A 27,136-nucleotide genomic window follows, 5' to 3' on the forward strand; every position below is an offset into this window, starting at 1 on the left:
CCTCATTCTGCTACATAAATGAAGTGTACCTAGACGTCAAATTGTCTGAAAAAACTATAAAACTATTATAAAAAATGAGAAAGGTAAATCCCAACTACTGCCACTTAATTAGAATAAAACTCCTGCCTGCCTATTATTTCAGAAAGTAATTAGAATAATTAAGTGAAAATATATATGAATAGGTTTTGCAAAGAGCTTTAAAAGTTTAACATTATAGCACTGGTCAAGGAGCAGCTCTGGTTTTATTATCCCCAGTTAATAAGACCCTGTCGGGAACAAAACAGGCAATGAATTAACATTGGCTGGATTTTCAAAATCAATTTCTAGGCTTCCAGATGAGTGGAAAATATTCGCCAAGGTTGCATACCTCTCAGTGGTTGCAGGTGGCGACATTATTTTGCATAGTTTCAGTATTGCTTTCATATTTTATGTAAATATTATCACCACGTTCATAGTCCTTTGCATTTTTAGTTCAAGATTAAGTTTTTCAGATTTATCTATGCTCATATATGTAGCTCTATGTAGTTCATATATGTAGGTCATTCTTTTTAACTCCTATATAGTACTCCATCATAAAATAAAATAAACTTTCCTTTTCCCAATTGAAGGATAGCTTTCCACTATGTTGCTATTAGAAACATCTCAGTGAGCACTTCTTCCACGTCTCTGCCCAGAGGGACAGGCATCTCCAGGGCACACACCTACTGGAAAGCTGGCTAGTGTGGGACAGTCAATTTTACTTGATATTGCCAAAATGTTCTCCAGGGTGGTTGTACCAATTTATATTCTGTAAATGATGATAACATTTTCTCTACATCTTCCCCACATTTGATGTCTTTAGACTGATATTATGATGGATATGGAAAAATCTCTGTTTAAACTTGAATTTCCTAACTATTAGTGAGATTCATATGCTTACTGGCCATTTGGGTTTTCAGTTCTGTGAATTGCCTACAATTATCCTTGATTTTTCTGTTAGGTTGTCTTTCTTTTTCTTATTGATTTATTGGAGTTGTTCATATAATCTAAATTTTAATCCTTGTAAGATACAGGCTATTTTCAGTAATTCTCCCTGAAAGTCCACCCACAATGGTTGGAACAGACCAAAGTCACTTTTCTTGTATGACTACCAGGATGGGAGTAGGTGGTCCACGGCTGACACATTTAGTCAAGAATGTCATCGGGGCCGGCCCGTGGCCGAGTGGCTAAGTTCGCATGCTCCGCTTTGGCAGCCCAGGGTTTCCCCGGTTCAGATCCTGGGCGCAGACATGGCACCACTCGTCAGGCCATGCTGAGGCGGCATCCCACATAGCACAACTAGAAGGACCCACAACTAAAAATACACAACTATGTACCGGGGGGCTTTGGGGAGAAAAAGGAAAAATAAAATCTTTAAAAAAAAAGAAGAACGTCATCAAGGAACTAGGCTTCTATGCCCTTGCTCTGCCGTCTTTAACACACAGCTTCAACCTCTTCACTGCAAGACAGATGCTGCAGCTCTAGACACTATGTCCACATTCCAGGCAGGAGGGGAAAAAAAAGACCAGACCCCATATTCAGAGAGTAAAGCTTTCACAGAAATTCTTAGCTTACATTTATTTCATTGCCCACAACTGATGATCCTTAAAGGACATCAAAGGAGTCATTGCCCACAACTGATGATCCTTAAAGGACATCAAAGGAGACAGCCATTTTTAAATGGGTACAAAATTAGGGCTGTGTTAGTAAAGAATGGGCTCGGTAGGCAACTAGCAATGTCTCTCAAACATGCATAACAAACATATTCCACCAATTTGAGCCTTGTCTTTCCACTGTAGTATATTTTCCTGTATGCAAGTTTATTTTAACGGAGGCAAATTTCTCAATCTTTTCATTATTTGTTTTCTATGTTCCCAACTTCCCAACAATGCTTATATTTTCTCCTAAAAATTTTACAGATTGGCTTCCTGCCTTCAAGTCTATCTATAATGCATTATAATGAATTTCTGAGTATGGTATAGAGGTAGGGAATGAAATTTTATTTTCTTTCCCATATGGACACTCAGCGGATGTACCAGCCCAGCTTCTTTAACGGCTCACCTTTTCCTAGTGATTTAAACCCCCACCTCTATAACATGACAAGTTTCCTCATATTGACTCATATTGAGTTTCTGGGCTTAAACTGGCTTACATCAATTCACTAGCCTAATTATCTATCCTTGCCAAATAGTTTTAATAGCTTTGATACGTGTGGTAGGGAAAGTCTTCCCAACTCGTTCTTCAAAATTATTTTGGCTATTCTTGAACACATGCTCATTTCCACATGAATTTTAGGGTCAACTGTTCCATAAAAACCCTTCTTGGATTTTGAGTGGATTTTCACCAAAATTATAGATGTATTTGGGAAAAACTTGTATCTTGACAATATCGAGCATTTCCATCCATGGACAATGACAGCTCTCCATTTATTCAGCTCTTCCTTTACATCCTTCAATGTTCCCTAATTTATCCATAAAGGTTTTACATATTTTGCTAGATCTGTCCCTAGGAAACAGAATTTTTGCATTATTAGGAACTAGAAATAAGGTCTTCTTAACATGGCATTTTTTAATTGGCTATCCCATGATTCACTTGGGTTTTACACACAGAATATATAAACTGCAAAAAAGTTTTGATTCTTCCTTTCCAATATTTATGCTCATTTCTTTTCTTGTCATATTGTACTGACAAATTTCAAGAACCACATAAACTACTAAAATAATTTATTTTGACCTTAAGAATATTATGCTATTATCATACTGTTAAGTATGTTAGATATTATTTTGAAAAATACCAATTAGGATATTAGAGAATTATATTGTATTTCTAATTTAGTTAGCATTTTCATGAATATTGGAATTTCATAAAATGCCTTATCTAGCAAAACAATTACAAGTTTTCCTTTCAGTTGGCAATATGATAAAATCTATTAAAGAAATATGAAATGGTATATTATTCCTACATTCTTGAAATGAATTCTACTTGGTTATAGTAGACTTTATTTTTGTTTTATTGGGTTCTTACATATATTTATGAGTGACATTAGCCTATAATTTTCTTTTTTTTCCCACTATTCTGGTCAGTACTTGTTATCAGGGTTATGTTGGCCTTGAAATTTAAAGGAGAACACTTCAGTATAGTTCTGTTTTCTGGAACAGTAAGGGAGTTTTCTGTTCCATAGTAGTATGAAAATAGTTTCCCACAGTCCAGGCCCAGAAACTCATGTTTTTCAATCTGTCCTATGATTATTAATTTCCAAGATTTTCTATTTCTCCTGGAGGAAAACATTTATATTTCCATAGGAATATTTCTATTTTGTTGGCTATTACTACAAGGGGTGCATCTTTATAATGTCTTCTAGTCTAAGGTTGTAACTTTTTTCCTCATTCTTTTTTTTCCTAGCTAAAATAAAGTTTTCTCCTTTATTGAGTGACTTCCCATACTTCCCCACTCACAGAATTACCTTAGATATCATTCCCGTTTTTTTTCCTTCTCCGGTTTTCGCTCGCATCATTAACTCCCTCTTCCTTGTTTACTGGGGCTTATTCTTGGTTCTCTTTCTATTGTCTTAAATGTAATGCTTACTTCATTTCAACTTTTTCCATCTAATATGGCAGTAATTTAAAACCATGAATGTCTGCATACAGCTTTTCTTAGCCTCTTCAAGTTGTGCTATGTAGTGGTCGCTTTCTTAATCTGTTCTAAATAATCTGTAATTCGAGCTGTTATATTCTCCTTGACCCAAAGTGGTTTCTTCTCCTTCTCTACTGCTTACGCACATTCCAAGACTCCAAGACGCTCCCAACATGGGCGTTTCCCACAGTTGAATGAAATGACAGCAAAAAGACCCGTGAATTGACTTTCCTTGATCACTATCTATAGTATGTTTGGTGAGAGATGCCAAGCAACAACTTAGGCTCGCTCTTCACACAGAGTCAACCAGCCCATTGCTGAGGATTAGCCTCATACTGGCTGTGCTGCTCCTGCTCTCAAAACAGTTCTCAGCTCACTCTGACCCCTCCCTTCCTCACTGCCTCCCATGGTTTAGTGAGTGCTGTGATCCTGCCACGGAAGCAGCTCACCGCGGGCGGAGAGCATCATTTCAGCAAGCCTCATCTCAAGACTGAGGACTTCCTATGTCACCTACTGGTGGCTCTAACTATCTGTCAGAAGGTACAACCAACAGGATTGAATGAAAAACATTAAAAACCCTGCACAGACTCAAAGAATGCATTCCAATACTATCCCAAGCAAAACCCTGGCCAAAAACACCAAACTGATACAAAACAGAAAATTCAATCAGGAAAGTAAGGAAGGTATACATCCGAATACAAGGCAACTTTTTTTTCTTAAAAAAAACCTCAGGAAAGAGGGAATCCTCTTTAAAAATGGTAATAATAGGGGCTGGCCCCGTGGCCGAGTGGTTAAGTTCACCCACTCTGCTGCAGGAGGCCCAGTGTTTCGTTGGTTTGAATCCTGGGCGCTGCCATGGCACTGCTCATCAAACCACGCTGAGGCAGCGTCCCACATGCCACAACTAGAAGGACCCACAATGAAGAATATACAACTATGTACCGGGGGGCTTTGGGGAGAAAAAGGAAAAAATAAAATCATTTTTAAAAAAAGGTAATAATAACAATAGTAGTAAGAGCATCAGCTAACTCTTCTTGAATGCTTCCCAGGCACCAGGCATTCTGCTAACAGTTTTTGCATAATCTATCTAGTTTAATCCTCACAAACCCCATGAAGTAAGTAATATTCTTGTCTCCACTTCATAGATGATGAAACTAAGGCAGAGAGATGCTAAGCGACAACCCAGGTATGCTGGCTCCAATAGTGATCCTAATTACTATACTATATACTACCCAATACTACACGCTTTATACCATCTCCTACAGATAATTCTTCATCAGCTTTATATTCAAACCTTCATAAAGTCACTCATCAAAGGGAACAATCTCTGAATTGCTTTACTTTGCACAATAAATTACTAATATGATTGAGTTCAAATCTGGGCTCAACCAATTAGCTTCTGTGCAAGTGATTTAGTCCCCTTTCCTCAATGTCCTCAGCTGCAAAATGAAAATTACCAATTGCATCGATCTCCTAAATTGAGTGTCGGGTTAAAAATGAATGAAAACATTCTAGTTCTATTACAGCACCTGGTACATGTAAGCCATCATGTTAGCTGTCATTGTAAGAACAGAGTAATCAGCATTATCATCCATTGTTCCTAGGGGGTATTTCCTTCCAATTATAAATAACATCATCATATACAAGCCTTTTAAAAATTGAATTCTGTAAGATCAATCTCTTGTGGATATCACAGATATTAAGTAATCAAATATGTCTCTGGATAAAATTCTTGTGCCATCATCATACTTTCCAAGAAGACAGGAATTTCTGTCTGTTTTGTAAATCATTCTATTTCCATTGCCTACCACATTGCTTGGCACCAATTCATTTTTGTTGAATAAATTAGTTAAAAGTACGTCTTCAAACAATTTAGAAAGAAATGAATATGTTATGTCGTTATGTCCTGGAAAACTATGTCAAAAAAAAAGTTTTACACAAAAACTTTCATAAAATGAAAGAATGGCAAAAGCAATTCTTCTATATTAATAAATGATATACTGCTATTTAATACATACAGTAATTACTAAGTGGTAAATCAAAAACTTAAACGATTTTATTATTTCATCTACTACTCTAAAAGTTTACATAATCACGACGACCTAAATCATTTGAAGGACGTCAACTGCCTTACTATGCATTTCCTTTCCTGTCATCCTTCACCTTCCCTCCAAAATTAGTTCCATCTAATCTTTAGCGAGCCAAAGATTTCAGTGCATACAAACATAAACTTCCCTTTCCTGAAGAGAACTCTGTCTACAGGAGTATTTAACTTTCTTTTCATATCAAATAAATAAACTTTTTAAAAACAAACCATGGAGAAGCCTGCCAGTTTATAAGTGGCAGTCAGTCCTTATCATTTCACTCATTCAGCATCTATTTATTGAACACTCCCTGTGAGTCAGGCATTGGGCTAAACTCTGAGAAAAGAGGAGGGAGGTAAGACCCAGCCCGTGTTCTCAAAGCACTCCCAGTCCCTGTTAGAGAGAGAACTAAACATCATAAAGCAGTATGACAGGTCCACCACCAAGGCAGAATCACAGAGGAAGGAGAGACCAACGGCTGCCGGGGCGAGGGCAGTACAAGCGAACATCGCTGGATGACCACCCTTCTCCCTGAACTTGGAAGGTCAGTGGAAGTTTGACAGGCGAGGAAAAGGCAAAACAGGCAGAGGGAGTAACATACAGAAAAGCCCAAGTCATGAACAATGTGGCACGTTCATGAGGACACTGAGCAATCTGTAATTTGGTATCACAAAGAGCAGGGTTTATGGTGGAGAGTGTTGGGAAATGAGGGTGCAGAGCTGCCGGGAAGGAGGGGTGCTCATTAAAAAGAGACTTATATCCTTGCTGAGGAGGCGAAGGCAGGACTAAACCTACCCTGCTCAAGAAGTTCCCATTTCTGTCACAGAAGGGCATGTGACAGATGGTGAATAGGCAGGACCACAAGCCAAAGCGTGCACGTCAACCATGAGAGGCAATCACCAGCACACGCAAGTTATTTATGCTTTAACTGTCAAGTTCCCCAACTAGACAGAGAGGTCCCTGAGGGCAGAACCACACGTATGACTGAAGCTTCTATCCCAAAGGCCTACAGCCGCAATTCCTTTATGTAACAGATGTCAAAGGCCTACAATGCACTAGAAATTATACTAAGCACTGGGTACTCACGGATGTTATACTGTCCCATCCCAACTAATGCCAGAGCCTCTCTGAGGAAGTGACATTTACAGCGATACCCGAGGATGAGAAAAGGAAGGCCTGTAGGAGTTTCAGTTCCTATCCTCTACCTGTATCCTCGGCTGACGTTTAACAATAAATAACCTCTTCCTTAATACACTTGTTAGGATTCAAAGCCACCCTTGTCTGAATTCTCCTGTTTCTTAGTCCCCTTACTCTATATTCCTCATTGTCTGCAGGTGTCCTTCCAAAACTCTGTCCAGCCCATTTCCTTCTCCACTGGAGGCCACATTCTACTCTGCTTATTTCAAGTTTATTTTGGTATTTTTTTAAGTCCATGCTTTTTTGATTGCTTTCATATAAATTATCTAGTTAAGAGGCAATGCAGTGGAGGGGTTAAAAGTGTGTCAGCTCAGTGGTCAAACCCCTAACAAGGCCCACCTCCACCCTCGGGAAGCATGTGATCCTGGACACCTCTCGAAGCCTGTTTCCCCTCCCAGATGACAAGGATAAGGGTATCCAATTCCTGCCTTGTTTTGAGGATTAAATGAGGGACTGCATAGAAAAGTACTTAGCATAACACCACAATGTTAGGTATTTTATTGTTAATCACTAAACCAACATCCTAAGGAACTTAAGGCATGAATTATTACCTTTTTTAACAGACTTGCTCAAGATCAGACAGCCATTATTTCTAGTGTAGACTGCCCAAATGTAATGTACATTTCTGGACATAATCAATTATCAAAGTCACAATATCAAACCACTGGCCCACATTCATCTCCTCTTGGATGAGTGACTGTGGCTTTGTCAAAAATCAATCATCTTCCCAGAAAATCAACTCCCCTTTAGACTTTCATTTCCTAGCTGCCTCTAACCCCGTTTTCTCCTTCACCCACATTTGTCATGACTTGCATCTGCCACCTGTTCTTTGCACAGGTCGGTAGCTTCATTGCCACAGCAAACCCTCTGCTCCAAGGCCACCGAGGTATGGAAATACTGTGCAAGCAGCAAGGCAAGCTCAGAGCGGAATATCATGCGAGGGGACCTGAAGCCCTGAGCTGGCCTCCTGGGTTACTTCCCTGCCAGTGGTCTTGGTCTATTTCAAACTGTATGAAGCTCACAGGGGTAAAAGGAAACCGAAATATAAAATCATCCTTTAATAGCATAGAAAAATCCTCACAAAGTGGATCAGAGCAAAGCTGTGCAAAATCACCTAAAAGACACCAAATGGCCCCAAGTCACTAAGACTTGAGTCACTATGACTGAAATCATTAAAATGACTGAAAAAAGTTTGTCCACCTTAAGAGTGGCCCCCAATGAAGAAACAGAGAAAAGAAATTCAGGGGGAGAGTATGTGGTCAGACTGACCCACATACTTAGTCCCTTCTAGCAAGAACGGCCCTATTGTGAGGAGGGATGAGGGCAGGGACCAGAGGCATTTTGCTGATGCTATATGGACGAGGCAAAGCAGCTGGCCCAGAACACGCAGATAACAGATATGAAAAATAGCAGAGAACTACTCATGAGCCTGCTCTTACCATTATAACCAACTTTCCAGTTCTGATTCCACACTCACAACTCACTACGTGACATGTGTCATGTGGCCAACAAGCAGAACACACAATAGACAGGATGATGTGCATATTTATTCCTCTTGCCCAATATATTTCCCACTATAAGTTAAAATTGGCATTCTAGTAATTTTGACCCTTCTATCTCTTATAAAGGTTCATTATTTGTTTGCAGGAGTTGTGTTTTTGGTTTTTGTTTCTCTTGCTGGGCGGGGGAGGAGGAAGGGCATGGTTCAGCTTTCCCACGCCCCACAATTAACAAGATACTGACTGACAAGACCGAATTTGCATCTCTAAGGCAGAGGCTCAAACTCTGGGCTAACGTGAGTTGAACAACATAAATATCACACTGTAAGGGAAGTCACTGTGTACCAACACACCTGTCTGTCCTGGTGTACGACACCAATTCAGGCCTTCACACAAATCATTCTGCACATCTCGGCCAAATCCTATTCAGCCTTTTAAATGTTATTTTAATCTTGCCATAACTGAGCAGCTCAAATGGATCCCCACTGCCTTTCAGATCAAATCCTAACTCCTCCAGCTTACAGGAAGGCCTTCTCTACCCAGTCCTCCAGCCACAGTCCGGCCCCTCTGCATTCACCCCATCTCCACCCGGAAGCACTCATTTCACCTCCATTCTCTGGTCCCATCCCCTTTCTCTAACAGAATTCATCCGTTCTTCCCAAACTTCTTCCCTTACTATAAATTCCTTTAGGTACCTCACTAATACATTACTGGTCTTAAAATTACTCTGCCACTGTTTTATCTATTTAGCTCATTGTCTAACATTGTATAAGCTGAAGTAAAAGAATTCTGACCACTTACATATCCTTCATTCCAAGTACATACCACGTACGGGACCAGACAAAATATAGAGGAAAAACACTTATTTTTCTAATGAATGAAAATTACTTGATGACAACCAAATACTAAAAAGTTAAATTTCCGTCTGTATCAGGGTTGGGTTTGAAACTTTTTCTTTTCTTTCTGAGAGCCATTAGGTGTAACTGATTCCTTTAAATCTGAAATACACTTGGTCCTAACAGCAAGGCCTATCATTTAGACTCCCATCTAAGTGTCTGTCACTCACATCCAAGCATGTATTTTAATATAACAAAAGCTGACAAGAAGGCAAATAGGCTTCCTTTCCACCAGGCCAGGCCCCAACATAACTGTGGTAGCTCCCCCTGGAATACAGCAGATTGGGTCTCGGCAGGCTGTTGCCTAGGAAGTCAAACAATTATCACCCATTACACCTCACAAGCCTACAGGGATGCAAATGTTTGCCAGAAAGATACAAGGCCAACGGCGAATGCAGCCAATGATTAACAGTGGCTCCACGAGCCAAACGTCACAGCAATAGGACTGGCATCACTCCAAAAAGTTTATATGCACATGACATCAACAAAAACGAAATGCTTGTATGGTGTAACCTCTTGTCCCAATGTTTATCACAAGACAGCACTTCACTAAAGGAGAGCAGTTTGTTCATCTTCCTTAAAGAAATGAAGGATAATCTCTGGGCCTTTAATCCTTACTCAGTTTTCAGGTCCTGCGGTGATCAACCCTTTCTGTACCACATCAGGAAAACATGGGAAGCAAGTGTGATGACCTTTCATTATAACCCTTTACAAAGGCCATGTGTGCATGCAACTTCCTAGGTAAACATGCATTTAAAACCAGCGGGGCCTTAAGACAGTCCCCAAATTGGGAAAACTTCAACTTATTAAGCCCATCCCCCCAAAAAATCATCATTCATTCAACAAAAATTTATTGAGTTCATAAGCTAGACATTTAGAGATTTAATGATAAACATGAGTTTGATTTCCAAAAAGAAATTTTAAAGAATTGTCTAAAAAGTATTTATTCATGTTTCCAAGAATCTAAGAAGATTCTGAAGTCAAGTCAACTTTCTGCTGATACTCAATTGTAAAAAGCTTACTCAAAACGGCCAGGACTTGAGGAGCAAAGTGAAAATCCCGCACCGAAACTTCTACAAGAGCCTAAGAAAAACTCAACCGTCCACCAGGCGGGATTCTTAGTTGGTGGCTGCCAAGATAATTTCAAATGATCTGACAAAAAACTGATGAGTCAAAAGAAAGCCAGCGTTCTCATGTTTTTACAAATTAGATATCTGAGTTTAAAAGTTAGCCATTATAATTGATGAGGCAGATTTGTCCTTTATCACTGCTATGAACAAAAAAGATGATTTCAAACCACCAGCTCACATCACCAGTCTCTCCAGAGCAACAGCAGAACCACCAACACCTTTTAAGAATTAATACCTGCTTTAAAGACTATCTCCAAGGGGGCAAAGCAGTTATTAGGCCCCTTAGAAAAAAAGTATAAGCCAAACAAGTCCTTTGTGACTCGAGCACAAAGCACCTTCCATTCTGTGTACAGAAAGTATGTTCCCCTCTGAGAACACGTAATCACGTGCTATTTGTCGCTAATGGACTTGGGCATCCCTCAGGGTGACAATTTTGCTCTCCACGGAATAAAGCAATGAAGTAAAAATATCCCACTGTCTGATGCTCAGGACATACCAGACTATACAAGAAGTTGAGTCCAACTGGTTCATTATTTTAAAAGGGAAAATGTTAACTCTCAATGTACGGTGGAATCGTTAAATCTGATCCAGTACTCTGAACACTAAAACACTACATTCTCGAAGTACATGTCCCTCACCGACATAGCCTCAAACAGCAAAACTTTTCACGACTCCATAACCAGATGTAAAGAAGGCCATGCAGTCTCTAAAGCATACGGCAAATTATACCAGTTTCATGGAAGGTCAGGGCACACTACCTGCTACAGATAAATACTTATTTACATTTATATTTTCCTCTTCATTATTGCTCTCAAGTCATACTTGAGTAATCAGATGACAACTGTTATAAATAACAATTACTTAAAGCAATGTTTCTCAGCTGAAGTAATCTGAATTTGTCACATCCTTTTCCTCATGTCCCCAATTCTCCACACATCGTATGAAGTCTTGCTGCATTTGCGAGTGGCCAAATCACTGAGGGCACGCCCATAAGGACCACTCAGCTAGGCGGGGAGAGGGCTGCAAGGGAAAAAGGATCTACCCTTCGGGGAATGCAATCTGAGAGTTCTGATGATCAAAGCTTTTATCAAAGAGCAAACATTTCAACCTTCTCATCTTCCAATCAGTGTAACTTATTCGTGATAACACTACAGAGGGAATACTAAAGGGAAAACGGGTATCTTAGACTTTCCCTATGCACGTGGTGCTTTCCTCTTAGCATGTCTACCCTTTCCAAAATTCTGGTAAGGAAACAGGAGACCTTATCTCCTATGACCTCTCTCACCCCTGGTGGGCTCCACTTAGGAGAGCATCGGTGAAGTGCTGAGGCCTTCCCTATTTGCTTAGGACTGAAAAGCTTAACAGTCTAGTGTTTATTTTGCAAAAACCTGAAAATATCACCGCACCCCACTCCCCACCTGAGCATTTATGAAAAGGTGTTTTTAGTAAATTCCTCCAGAAAAATTCTAAAGAATCACCTGGGTAAACAGTATGTTAATCACTGTCCTTTCAAAAGCTAAATTTACATTCTACAACGTCATCCTATGGAAATAAATTTTTTAAAACATAAAGGATTGGAACTATCACAGCTCTATTTTTAAAATTCCAAGTTAATTACAGAAATTAAAAGTCTATTCCCCTCCATGGAATCCTGAATATGATTCACATTCAAAGAATGACTTAGATTTTATCCATTTACTTTGAAAACTTTGAGACACCTGTCAAATTACAAAGCAATTGCATAAACATTCCAGTGACATTTAACTGCTACCAAACTGCAGAAAGCTGATCTTTAACAGGCCACAGCTGTGGGTGCCACGCTACCTAAAAGTCTGACCCGAGCCTCGATTGTTCCAGGCCCTTTGTCCAACAATGGAATCCTCAGGGGAGGATTTGTTCTGTTTTGTTTTTCCGTGCAGCACCCAACCCAATGAGGATAACATGTGGACTGTGGCCGTGCACAAACACACGTGCACTCACCGTCACCCGCCCACGATACACTATTCAGAACCACTGCTGGCAGTTCTTCAATTCCTTTAACAAAAGGCCCAGGGGTCTCCCAAGAACAGAAGACTCCAGACCAGGGCTGTGCTATACGCTTACAACAACCCGACGACAAACCAGAGGCTCAGCGAAGTGACATCTCAAGAGCGAAGCCAGCAAGATGCGAAGGAGGCTTCCGAGAGCTGACCACCCGCAGGCCTGCACCATCCTCGGCCCCGGGCAGTACTCTCAGTGCTGCGGCCCTCCCCGCTGCCTGACCCTGTCCTCGGTCCGCGCAGTGCCCTCCCCCAGCCCCCTAGGCACAGCGACCCTCCCCACCACCTGGACCTTCTGCTCTCACCACTGCCTCTCCGACCCTCGGTTTTAAAGGATTTAAAAGCAACTCTTGGAGGAGGTGTACCACAAATTGCCAAAACTGCATCAACAGGCTTCTACTGGGAGCGCTCCTCCGCTGACTAAATAGCCAGGACTCACCTGTGATGAATAAATGAAAAGCAGTAAGATATTTTGGAGTATAAGAGGAAGCCATTTGGTTTAAAACTAATTGAACCTGACGGTGTTTTTCCAGAAAGGCCTGACGTGGCCTGTTGAGAACGCATTGTACATCTGCTTTGAACATTTACAACGTCCCAAAGCCAAGAATGATGCCCTTCAAGAAAGGGATGTAGTTTCCCCCGCCTTTCAGTATTTCTTTAAGGATAAGCATCTCTTCCCAGAAACTAAGGATTAATTACTGACCTGCTGACCACCAACTTGCTGTGCTCACCTTGTGACCACTGACCTGCTGAGCTAGCTAAGCATCTCGCGACGGCAGAAAAGGGGCATTCCTGTCATATGTGATGTATGCTCCTTGTTCCAAGACGGTATATAACCACTCTGTACACCCTACTTCTTTGGTGTGCTTCCCTCCCTGGGGAAGGAAGGCCCCTGGGCTATATCCTCAGACCTGGCTCATCTAATAAACCCACCCCAATTTTGATGTAAAGATTGACTACCGATTATTTGTGTCGACACCTGCATAAGTCTGTATATCTTCAGAAAGCAGAAAGTTAGCGACAAGTCATCTTACGTAAGCCTTCCTCCGTATGGTAATAAGATCAAGGTAAATATGCAGCCTCCCCTGCATATTTTAGATCCTCAAATAGCTCTCTTTAAGATGCACTGCATTTCCAACTAGGCAGTTTCTCAAGCACCTACCTCAGTATTAAATAATTTTCTTAATCAGAATCGTTTATATAATGACTCCACCAGCCTCATCTTGTAAAAATGCACTTGTAGTCAAACATAATTACATATATACAGCAACAGCTGCTAATAAAGTAAATGACATCCTCCGTCTCAAGGTACCAAAGGCTCTCACTGATTTTAAAGTTTACAGAGAATATTAAAACGCAGTGCAGTGCTAAATACCAAGCAGGCACCTCCAAAAAAAGTGAAATGATAGAACTGTTGGTGTAAGTACTTAACTCAAACAGCAGATTTACCTAAATGTCCATTTAGACTAATGGGTAGAAAAGAAATCAGACAGGTTAGAATGAGAAAACATACAAAGATTAAACAAAAGCGGCAAACTAGAGTAAGCTACCTAAGTAATAGCAATGGACCAACAAAATGCCAAAGGAAGGGCTGACCGGGTACCCAAATGGCTCTGAAAGAATCAAACATCCAGGGAGTAAATTCAATAGGTTTGTGCCAATAAGCAGGCTGAGAGAATGCATGCTCAATATTAAGTATTAGAATTATCTGATTTAATTAACTGGAAATTTTACTAACTACAAATTAAAACTAACTCTTGGCCAATGTTACAATTCAAAACTTCCTGATTTCCCCATTCAATTCTTCCATTACATGAATTGCCACAAAAAAGAAAATAATTTATAAACACACTAACTGAAAACTCAGTAGAATTATAAACACTTATATCCAAAACAATAAATAAATAATCCAACCCATGAGTTATTAATTACGTTCACTCTAAAATGAAGCACGGAAATTAGGGACGTGTTTTCCAGGATTTTGACTATGAAGCTCTAACACGTCTTCTGTCTCAAGCTTTCTCCCATCTGAAGGCAGCATTTAATAAAGTACACAAACGAGAATTAGGAAAAGATTCCACTTTAATATTCACATTAGCAAAAGATAAATCTCCCTCTTTAAATGCCATGAAATGATTTCTCGAGGAAGAAGGCGAAGCCACACAAGTCAAAGGACATTACTCCAAAGGGAATAAAATGTAAAAGGAAAGAGGAAACAGCATCTGTTCAAACGAGACAGCAAATCTCAAAGCAGCTTCAGTTCTGGGAAAGATATCCCTAAAAACACATTTGATGAGAAAATCACTCAAAGAAATGCTTACAGATAAGCCCCTGACCACGTGTATGTGACAAGAGTTTCCAAGCACCACAGAAAAGGTACCAACAGCCTTAGGGCACACAATGCAGTGGGTTAGGGAGTTTAGCACAGCAGTTCAGAAAGCAGTGGAATGGTACAAGGCCTTCATCCTTACTTCATTTTCTTTCATACATAAAATACAAGAGCATTTACCTCCTTTCAACTCCTGAGAACGTCAGGGGAATAAATGAAATAAGAGTTGTGGTTCCTTTGAAGAAAGCTGATTATATAAACCTTCATTCTTTCTCACTATTCAAAAACTGGCTTGCACAGGTCATAGGTCTCAATGGGACAAAGTAAAAACTCATAAATGGCACTATCCACTTTACAAAGTATTAAAGATCCATACTTTAACCTCAAGAACCAGCAGTGGGGCTGGCAGACCCTCGCCTCAGGATATCACAGGTGAGGCGCATGTGCCAGATTAACTTGCCCAAGGCACGGACTCAGATCTTGGACGTTACCCCAAATTCTGTTTACTACGTCACTTAATATCCCAAGGCACAGAGGAACTTGTAATTGTGAGAAACTGTACAAAACAGGACATTTTCTTAGCTACCAGTGCTGCCAAAATAATAACCGTAAGGTAACGATCTCATATATATATATATACACCAAGGTTGAGGTATGTCTACTTACCCCATAATAGCACCTCCCCATTCATGTTACACTTAAAACTCCAGAGCTAACAATGCAACAGACACACAAACAACCCAATTCAAAAACAGGGAAAGGTCTTGAATAGACATTCTCCAAAGAAGATATAGGAACAGCCAATAAGCACATGAAAAGATGCTCAACATCAGGAAGTCATTAGGGAAATGCAAATCAAAACCTCAAGAACCCACTTCACACTCACTAGGATGGCTATTGTAATTTTTTTTTTAAAGGAAAATAGCATAGGCAAGGATATGGAGAAACTGAAAGCCTCGTGAATGACTAGTGGGAATGTAAAATGGTATAGTCACTGTGGAAAACAGTTTAATGGGTTCTCAAAAATTTAAGAATTACCATATGACCCAGAAATTCCTCTCCTAGGTATATACTCAAAAGAACCGAAAGCAGGAACCAAAGAAATACTTGTACGCCAATAATCACAGCAGTATTATTCAAATAGCAAAAGGCAGAAACAACACAAATGTCCACCAACAGGTGGACAAACAAAATGTGGTAGAACATACAATGTTTAGTCAGCCTTAAAAAGGAATGAAATTCTGTCACATGCTACGACATGGATGAACCTTGAAAACATTATGCTTAGTGAAATATGCCAGACACAAAAGGCCAAAGATTGTACGATTCCACTTATAGGAAGCACCTCGAATAGGCAAATTCAGAGACAAAGTAGAATAAAGGTTACCTGGAGCTGAGGAAAAGGGGAGAAGTTATTGTTTAATGGGCACAGAGCCTACGTTTGGGATGAAGAAAAAGTTCTAGAAATAGTAGTGATGGTTGCACAATACTATGAATATACTCAACGCCACTGAATTGTACACTAAAAGAATGGTTAAAAAGGTAAATTTGATGGATATTTTTATATATATTTATTTTACCACAATAAAAATAAAACTCAAGGGCTAAATCTACAGTCACCAACAATTACGTGAAGACATAAGCACAGAAAGTACTATGACTGTTACAACATCCCCTAATGAATACGGTGAAACATGAAGTCAGCAAGCCAGCTTCTGAATACAAGTCAGGCTTAACACTGTGGCAAACCGACACTAGAGACCTGTATGCCCAACCAAATGAAAAGGCTAGTTATGGTTTCATATCTACCAGAACCAACTGTGAATCTGCTATCTGAGGCCAACAAACATTGTGAGGGATGGGGGAGAATAATATAACTCCAATGCATTAAAAGTTAGAAATGAAGAAAATGAAGCTCAGAGGTATGTTTCCAAGACCAGAGAACTGGTTAATGATAAAATAAGGTCCAGAACTACTCAGGCCTTGTCTCCTAAACTAGTGTTCTTTCTACACGCAGTTTAACTTGACCACGTTACTTATCCTCCCTCTCAAGACAGAGATAGCATTCATTTTATTTATTTTTTTTAATTGAGTTAATGAGAGGTTACAATCTTGCGTGATTTCAGTTGTACATTAATGTTTGTCATTCGTGTTGTAGGTGCACCATTTCACCCTTTGTGCCCACCCCCCACCCCACCTTTCCCCTGGTAGCCACTAATCTGTTCTCTTTGTCCACATTTTTAAATTCCTCATATGAGTGGAGTCATACACAGATTATCCTTCTCTCGCTGGCTTATTTCACTTAACATAATTCCCTCAACATAATTCCCTCAAGGTCCATCCATGTTGTTGCAAATGGGATGATTTTGTTCTGTTTTGCAGCTGAGTAGTATTCCATTGTATATATGTACCACATCTTCTTTATCCATTCATCTGTTGATGGGCACTTAGGTTGCTTCCATGTCTTGGCTATTGTAAATAATGCTGCAATGAACATTGGGGTGCATAGGACTTTTGGAATTGCTGACTTCAAGCTCTTTGGATAGATACCCAGTAGTGGAATGGCTGTATCGTATGGCAGTTCTATTTTTAATTTTTTGAGGAATCTCCATAATGTTTTCCATAGTGGCTGCACTAGTTTGCATTCCCACCAGCAATCTATGAGGGTTCCGTTCTCTCCACAACCTCTCCAACATTGGTTACTATTAGATTTAGATATTTTTGTCATTCTAATGGGTGTAAGGAGATAGCATTCATTTTAAAAAGGGTTATTCAAATATCCTTAAAATTACACTTCAAGGATTACACTATAACTCTTAATTCTACCTCCCTTAACTCAATGTGGAGGTGGGAGGGCTCATTCTCCTACTCCTGATCACTAAAGAATCAAGCTGGCATAGTATCCTATGCGGGTTATTCCAAAAGGACAAAGAAGAGGGGCCAGCCCAGTGCCATAGTGGTTAAATTCATGTGCTCTGCTACAGTGGCCTAGGGTTCAGGGGTTCAGATCCCAGGTGCAGACCCACACACCACTCATCAAGCTACTCTGTGGCAGCATCCTACATACAAAATAGAGGAAGATTGGCACAGATGTTAGCTCAGGGCCAGTCTTCCTCACACACACACACAAAAAGAACAAAGATGACTAAACTCAAATCCTAGAAAAATGGAAAATCAATAAGCCTAAACAGCTTAAGGGTTTCACTTTGCTAACAGGCAGAAAGGAGAAAAGAAACTTCACACCTAAGTGCCTGACTACAAAGGGACAATCATTCACAGAACCCACATCCGTGATCAAATGTACCTGCCCAGCTTAAGCATCCCACCAGTCCGGAAGACCTTAGTTATGAAGACAAAGTTCAAGATCCTGTTTGAGAAAAGCATCCAAGATCTCTCTTGGTTAAAAAGACCAATCCTTTATGGAAAGGTATAGACGCAGGACTACTTAACGAAGGCAACACCCACGACAACAATGAGCAAAGCCAGGAGACACTGCCCAACTGAGAGGCCACTGCAAAGCCCCACAGGGAAATAAATGGCTAGGATCTCACTACAGCCCGCGAACGAGGAAAGTTACGGAGCTCTCCTGCCCACAACATTCCACAGACACTTCAAGCAACCCACACCTTTGTCTTCTTCCTAGATCTAGTGCCTAACTGAGAAGAGCTTCACGTGTCACCTTGTGCTTCCTTCCCCAGTGGACAGCAACGCCTTGATCTTCAAAATGTGGTCACCAAGTTATGATCCTTCCAACTGAAATCAACAAATATTGACTGAGCTCTTCTGTGAGAGATGCTACAGGAGATACAGAGACATCAGTGACCTGTTCATTGTTATCAAGAGCCTTATAATCCGGTGGAAAACAGACGTTTACACGTAAAAGACGACAAACAGCGTAGATAAGCTGGGCTCTGGGATCACCCTGCCCTGAGTTCAAACCTAAGCATAACCTTTGATGACTTCACCCCTCCACGCCTCAGTTCCCTTATTTCTACACTGTGGATAACAACACCCACCCTCCCTGTTGGGAAGTTGTGAGGTAAAACCGAAATAAGCAACGTGCTTATTCGCACAGGGACCAGTGCAAAGTAAGTGTTCACAGGCCAATAATGTCACTGTCCATTATCATTACAACAGAAGCACAAATGCTGCCAGGACACAATAAACAGCACCAAAGTGTGGAGGCCAGGACAGACTAACTGAGGTGACCAGAGAAAGTCTGAGGGAAACGCCAGAAGCTGAGGCGCATCTTCAAAGAAAATGGTCTTGAGAAGAGTGAACAGAGACCTGAGTTACAAGCTGGGTCTGAGGCTCACCTCTTTCGTGGCCCGGGCAGTGGGGATTATGTAACATTGCAGGATTGCAGTTTCTCCATCTATATATTAAAAAGGCTGAATTAAATGACTGCTCAGATCTGGAGCTCAGATTCTGTGATTTGGTGTAGGAAGCAGTGAGCAAAGGGAACGGAGGAAGGAATTCTCAGGACGGTTTATGGAATGTCTTAGGAAAACATATGGCTGTACCAGGACAGGGAAGAATCCTCTAGCGAGGGCAGAGGATCCAACTGGGAGGGGGACGACTGCTAATTCTGACACGGTTATAGTAGCAGGAGCTGCCGAGGCCACTGAGCAGGACAGGGCGTGACCTCAGAGCAGAAGAAGGATGGGATAAAATAACTGCCCAGAGCGCAGAAGAAAGTGGGAAATGGAGATTAAGGGGCAAAAACCAATTAGGAGGCTGAATGGATGGAATTCGATGATTCCTTTTTTTTTTAAAGATTTTATTTTTTCCTTTTTCTCCCCAAAGCCCCCCAGTACATAGTTGTATATTTCTCGTTGTGGGTTCCTCTAGTTGTGGTATGTGGGACGCTGTCTCAGCGTGGTTTGATGAGCAGTGCCATGTCCGCGCCCAGGATTCGAACCAACGAAACACTGGGACGCCTGCAGCGGAGCGCGCGAACTTAACCACTCGGCCACGGGGCCAGCCCCTGGAATTCGATGATTCTGATGGTGAGATGGGAACTGGAGCCATGGAGAAGATTTACAAATCTCTAAGTTCTTGCCCCGAGCTTTGAGACTAATTAAAAGCAGTGGTTTTAGAAAAGCCCCCTAAAGTCTCTAGGTTCCCTCATAAAATAAAACTTTATTTCTTCCAATTCTATGATTCTAAGATTCTGATACAACTGATGTGGATTGGGCCCCAGGCTTTTTCCTAAAGGTCTCCGGATGATTTTAATGTACAGCCAGGGTTGAGAACCACTGTCTAGATGAAGGGAAAATTAATGAAAGGACAATGAGTGGTTAATTAACAGAATTAATAGAAGGACATCTCTGAGTAGGCCAAAGTGATGGGGACAGGATTCTCGGGTGGACATGGCAGGAGCTTACTCATCCAGACTGGAGGGAGGCCACCTTTTGCACTGAGCGCAGGAGGGAGGGAAGGATGGGCAGAAAAGCAGCCGCTGCCAGCTGAGCATCTCCATGCAAGAATCTGTTTCAAATTCCAACTGTACGTCAATTCACATCACTATTAGCACTTCAGAAATTTCTATACAATAAAAAGCCTGCCAGAGTCAGTCAACATACTCACTTATTCCAAAACAAGCAAAATATTTTAATAATCTGAACTCTAGTAAACCATTTATTTCATTTATTGGTTTTCATTCATTCCACAAACAGCTACATAATGCTCTACTCTATGTCGGTAACTGGGAATACACAAGTAATACAGGATTCTGCTCTGGAAAAATTTAAATAGTGGCTAAAACTGACCTTTTTAAGATTTTAAAATCCAACCTGGTAAGTGCCATGAAATTTCTTGGGAGACACAGAAAACAGAGATATTAACTTCACTTGTGGAAATTGGAAAAGACTTCCCAGAAAAGCTGACATATGAGCTGTGCCTAGGATGAAATGACTCATTTTCATAGGGACCAAGAATTGGTCTAAAAGAATTGGCTCTGAAGCATATAAATGCTTATCATTTTTTTAAAAACTAGAAAAAACATCAGGCTTAACAATTATCATAATTTCCTTTTTTCAAAAATGTTATTCATCTTTATACTTTAAAAGGCAAAAACATTTAAGGATCATATACATGGAAAAAATCTTAAATGATTTCCAGCAGACATTTCAGAGAAGAGTAATGGCTTTATCAATCATTATATTCTTTTAAAATATTTCTTGTGAAAAAAAACATACACAAACATATACACAAAGATACACAGAAACAGAACATCAATAAAAATGTATGCCAGGCTACAGCTTCCATATGTTCAGGAATAGGAAGTATGTGGAGGGCACATCTTCATTTTAATATTTTCTTTTTATTTCTAATTTACCTGACCTCAATTTGTTTTTACTTAAAACAATTTTATCACATATATTCCCTTTAAGATGCCTCAAATTCTTTGTTACAGTAATGGAGAAAATACCTCTCTAAATACATACACTGATCTTTCTCATACAAGAGACACCAAGCTCTGTGGTCTCCTATGGACAATCCAGTACAGATTTCAACTGCACTAATTCACTATTCATTAATGTCACGAATGGGAAAGAAATGAATCAAATTCTTCCAGTTGCTGTCACCATCTGGAAAATTCACAGAATCAACTTTGTTAACTACACGTGACATTCACAGCTTCTGCACTTAAAGCAACTTCACATATTTTTTAAGTGTTGAGTTTGTAAAAAAGAATTAACGGTCTCTTTATAGATATAAAAATGATCTGATAAGTTATTTCACAAACCAACCATGGCTACCACTGAAAAGGAATAGTTCTAACTAAAATACAGTATAATCTTTTATTCATTCCAAAACTTAACTCACTGCTGAATAAATACAGAATTCCATAATACTTCTTTCTATTCTTGGAGAAGAAATGGTTTTCAGGGCACAACGTTTTGTTTTCACTAGTGTGGTAGGCAGCTGTACGACTTGTACTTCTGCCCAACATTCAGTAAGTGTGCGAAGTATTAAAAAACGGGCACTTCATATTTAATACCTAACAAAAGAGCCATGATAGTGACTACTGGGGGGCTTAAAATAAAACTGAGCCACATTTATTCTGGAAAAGAAAACCTACGAAACTGAGAAGAACTGTTGCTTATGGGATGACCGTTATCCACATTAAACCCTACAATGGGAAAAAAAAAGTCAATTGAGAAAACTAACATGTTTTTTAAAATGTCAGACAGTGACTTCCCAGAGGTGTGGAAACCTAAGTATTATGATGTACAAAACAGGTCTCCACAAATCCAGTTATACATTTAAACACTTTACGAAACTTCACCTGTTTACTCAAATCACAGGTCTGCAGGAAACAAGGCGGCAGCTTATTGATCCAGCATTACAAGGTTGACCTCCATGTGGAATGGTGAGCCACGTTATGTTGGAAGAAAAGGCAAAGGTTAGGATGCAAACCCCTTCTCATTTCCTCTGAGGGTGGACTTCCTAACTGCGAAGCGCGTTGAAACCCTTGCATTTCCAAACTCACATCCTTTAATCCACGGCCCCCAGCTGACTATCAGAACAGGAAGAAAGTAATAAAGATGTTTAAGACAAAATCTGACAACATTTAAACTCTTGAAATATTTTGTTCCAACAGTAACTAAATAGCAAAACAATTTTACAGATGGTAAAAGATCACAGAACATAAAATGAGACGAGGCCTTAGCGACCATCCTAACTTCACCCTGTTCCACAGGTTGGTGTCAAGGTTCTCCCCTGCCTGCTCCGTGGCACTTTCCTATCAGGCAGATGCTTTCTATGCCATGGCTAACAGAGATTTGACCCATTCTCCAAAGGAAATTTCACTGCCTTTAAACAAGCGTATTCCTTGCTTTCAAAGCCAGATAGTGTCATGTCAAAAGGACTTAGGAGCCAGCCTGAAGAGGCTCCCACTGCCAAAGGTGGGACAATGTAAACATCAAAAAGAATGACTGCGCTTGACTGAAATGCACTGAATATATAAAAATCCACAAGCCAATAATGATACTCAAAAAAGAGAAAGACAGGAGCCAGCCCAGTGGTGTAGTGGTTGGGTTCGCACGCTCTGCTTTGGTGGCCCAGGGTTTGCAGGTTCAGATCCCAGGCACGGACCTACACACCACTCATCAAGCCATGCTGTGGCAGCGTCCCACATACAAAAAATACAGGAAGATGGGCACAGATGTTAGCTCAGTGACAATCTTGCTCAAGCAAAAAGAGGAAAATTGGCAACAGATGTTAGCTCAGGGCCAATCTTCCTCACCAAAAAAAAAAAAGAGAGAGAGAGAGAGAAAGACAAAAAATTTGAGACGACTATTATACTAATGGCTTATTCTGACATTTGGTAAAGGGATAAAAAAGTTTTTAGTCCACAATTCAAATAAAAAACTATATTTCATGGTAATCAAATAGCCCACATTGATGAAGTAAACTATTTTGCGTGGAAAATGGCAAGCTTATAAAGTTGAAGAAACGATAAAATTTAAAAATCTCAAATTAGGATACACAATTTCAGTTTTGTAAAATGAAGAGAGTTCTGGAGATTAGTTGCACAACAATGTCAGTGTACTTAACACTAAAAATGGTTCAGAGGGTAAATTTTATGTTGTATGTTTTACCACAATTATTTTTTAAATCTCATTTTACTATCATTTTGCCACTCCCAATGAGATAAGTGATTCAGGTGAGGATTACCACTGGATACTAACATTAGCAGGTGAAAGACTGATAAGGAACTAGATATGCATGTGGGCCAAAGTCTTACTCCTCCAGACTCTATGCCAGTCTCAAGGGAATAGTCTTATTTCACTAAATACTCTTACCAAAAATGTTTATTCTGAATCTAATCAAGACTTTAGCTCCAAATTCTACTTTACATTAAATACAAGTAGAGAAGACTGAGCTCAATACCACCACATGGAAACAGATAAACCCAGAAGATTCTACTAGACAATCAGGCCTCTTCCTGCATCTCTCCAACAGGTCACTGTCGTGAAAAGGGAAGGCAGAGGACTATTTTCGATTACAAGAGACTTAACTGACATAACCACAGCCAAATGCACTCAGTGCTCCTTGACAGCCTCCTGACTTGATAAACAAGCCATAAAGGATGTCATGGGGATAACTGGAGAGATTTTAATATAGACTGGATATTAGATAATATTAGAGAATTATTGCCAATTGATGGTTATATACAATAATAGTGTCCTGGTTAAATGGGAAAATGTCTATATATTTTACAAATACATAATAAAGAAACTGGAGTGAAATGTCATGAGTTCCATAATTTAAATTACTTCAGAGAAAAAATATATGGTAAAAAGTTAATGCAACAAAAAAAGTACCTAGGCAATGATCATCAATGGCTGCTAAAACCAGCAGGCAGAAGCTCGCTCTGTTTGTACATGCTTCCATCATAGAAAGCTTTTAAATAGCAAGAGGAAGGCAAGAAATGAAGCCCCATCAGAGCATCTTCACCTAATCACAGCATGTCCCTCACCTACTATGTGACAGAACGAACGCCAACCGAAATAAAATAATGTAAAATCTAGCAGGAGATTTAGCAACACTGACAAAAGAAAGAAAAAAGACAAAAGGCCTATGCCACAAGCCCCACAACAAATGGAAAAAAGCAAGATTCTGATAATAGCAGTGTGACCCCATACCCAACTTTTAGATCACAGGCAAACACTAGAAAAAAACTAGGTAGTGGCGGGGGCTGGCCCCGTGGCCGAGTGGTTAAGTTCGCGCTCCGCTGTTTCGTTGGTTCGAATCCTGGGTGCGGACATGGCACTGCTCATCAAACCACGCTGAGGCAGCATCCCACATGCCACAACTAGAAGGACCCACAACGAAGAATATACAACTATGTACCGGGGGGCTTTGGGGAGAAAAAGGAAAAAATAAAATCTAAGGAAAAAAAAAAAAACTAGGTAGTGGGGATGTGGACGTTCGTTATACTATCTTCTCTATTTACCTGCACATTTGAAATTTTCCACGATAAAAAGTGGGGAAAAAAGGTTACAAACATCCTTCAAAAGGAACACTGCGGGACAGTTATGTGATCCCCACATATGCTGGCTGCTTTCTGACTCGCCATCTTCCACTTTTATCTTGTTATTTGCAACTGCTAAGGGAGGGGGTGGAGGTATTCACTAGCAATACTGGCTTACTGGGTGGGAAATTAAACCAGCAAAACTGAAGTGTTTCTATATTTTGCTAGAAAAATCAAGACGGATTTTACTGTAAAATGTCTCACTTTAACTGAAAACCCGGTTTGTGGTCTGTAGAAACTACTAAGGCATCTGCTTTCTCCCTTTCTTCTTTGGAAATGAAGCTGGACTAGAAACTCTTGTGTAATTTGTATTTGGATGTGGTGTTTGCAGAGAATTATTATCTTCCCAAATTTATAAGTGGTTCCATCTGTTTTTATGGGAATTTGGCTCAGAATGAATTCAGAAAATAAAGAACTAAGAAGAAATCCAGTCGCCTTCACCATTAGCTTTAGTATACTCTGTTTTAAGAAATAACAGAATCCATGAAATATTCACAGAAAAAAATATTCCAAAAACTGAACCTGAAGCTGATAAAAAGCCTTTGTATATAACTACCAATTTACGGGGCAGGAACAGGTTAACTACACCACAGGAATTAAATGAGCAAAATAAAAATTGTGTGAACGATGTAGGACAAACAATACCATTTCTTCAAAAATCATGACAAGGAAATAGAAAAGAGAGAAAGGAGACAGAACGTTATAGATTAGAGAACCACTAATCTCAACGTGTGGACCTAATTTGGATCCTGATTCAAACAAAAAACTCAAAGAAAACAAAGACAACTTGAACTCTGAACAGAGTGAATATTTGATGATATTAAGGATGTGCTGTTAATTTTTTTAGGTGTAATCATGGTATTGCAATTTTTTTCAGGAGTCTTAGCTTTGAGATACATACATTGAAATATATGTAGATCGAATGACAAGTGCCTGGGATGGTGCTTCAAAATAACACAGCTGGGGATGAAGTGAGCAGGGACATAGATAACACAAGGCATGAGTGGGAACTGTTAAGGCTGGGCGATGGCAATGCATGGGCTGGGTGGGCTATTATTCTATTCAATTTACTTTTGAATATATTTAAAACTTTCCAAATAAAGATTTTTTGTAAAAAAAAAAAAAAGGAAATAGTTAGCTTATAAAATTTTTTAATTAACTTAAAAAAATTTTTAATTAACGTCCAAGAAAGAATAGTGAGGTATTTTTGACTTCAGAAAGTAGAATATTAACAAATAAGTTCAGAATTAATATTTTCCATCTTTAAATAACTTTAATCACCTTAAAATTTCAGCAAGTCACAAAATGAGAATCATAAAATCTTAGACTTGGGGGACACCTATCTCCCACCCCGTGAACCTCCTTCCAACACACCAGCCTCTGGTCCAGGTCCTTGCAACTCTGGGCAAGTCACTCCCTCATAAGACAGCCCACTCCATTCTCTGCCTGCTCCAACTGTTCCAAGTTCCTCTCACAGCAGGAAGGAAACTTCCCTTATCCAAATCTCTTAGCTTTACCCACAAAAAAGGGCTTTTCAAACACAGATCACATTCCATTGATGAGTTGTGAAATCAAGTTACTGACTTGCTGACTGGCATTTTTATTATTATTATTATTATTATTATTAATAAAGCAGAAAAGAAAATCTCAGCATACTACACAGAATAAGACTAAGAAGTAATTTATGAAGGCTGTTTCTGTTATTCACATACACACACATATATCCACACACCTAGGCTTCCATATTGATAAAGGGGCAAGATATAAAATCTAATTCTAACTGTGGGTTTTGTTAAAAAGAAAAAAAAAGCCAGTGCTCAAAAGATAGCTCTCAACAAGTTGCCCACTCCAACGTCTTACCCCTCAGTTATTTCAACAGCTAGTTCCTCACATGCTACAGTTTCTCCCGATCTCGACAGCCCAGGCACCTTTCCATGGACACGGTTTCAGCTCGCCTAAGTTCCCCTCATTTTTACTGAACAAATAGATACCTAGTGCATACTCCATATCCCTTAGAATGCAGTACCTAAAAAGAAACAAAATATTCCAAGTCAAAGCAGAATAATCAATTACAGCCCACATTCTGCACAAAATATTTCACAGGTTCCTTTAAAAACTTTGGTAGGGATTCCTCCAAGTCACATAAGGATCCAAAGCTCAAGAGAAAGACTTGGCCTGAGAGAGATTCGAGTTAACAAGTGACGATGGCAGGTGAAGCCTTGGGTGATACAAAATTAGTCAGAACTAAGCATCAAAGGCTGAGGAC

At 39.8% G+C, this 27,136-nt stretch overlaps 1 protein-coding gene across 38 annotated transcripts in view; it reads right to left on the reverse strand.

Annotated features, from left to right (window-relative positions):
- Positions 1-27,136, reverse strand: part of EPB41L2 (erythrocyte membrane protein band 4.1 like 2) — a 204,878-nt gene that overhangs the window by 160,430 nt on the left and 17,312 nt on the right. The window lies entirely within an intron of this gene.

The sequence above is a fragment of the Equus przewalskii genome, chromosome 9, assembly GCF_037783145.1.
Source record: "Equus przewalskii isolate Varuska chromosome 9, EquPr2, whole genome shotgun sequence".
In the NCBI taxonomy this organism is placed as follows: domain Eukaryota; kingdom Metazoa; phylum Chordata; class Mammalia; order Perissodactyla; family Equidae; genus Equus; species Equus przewalskii.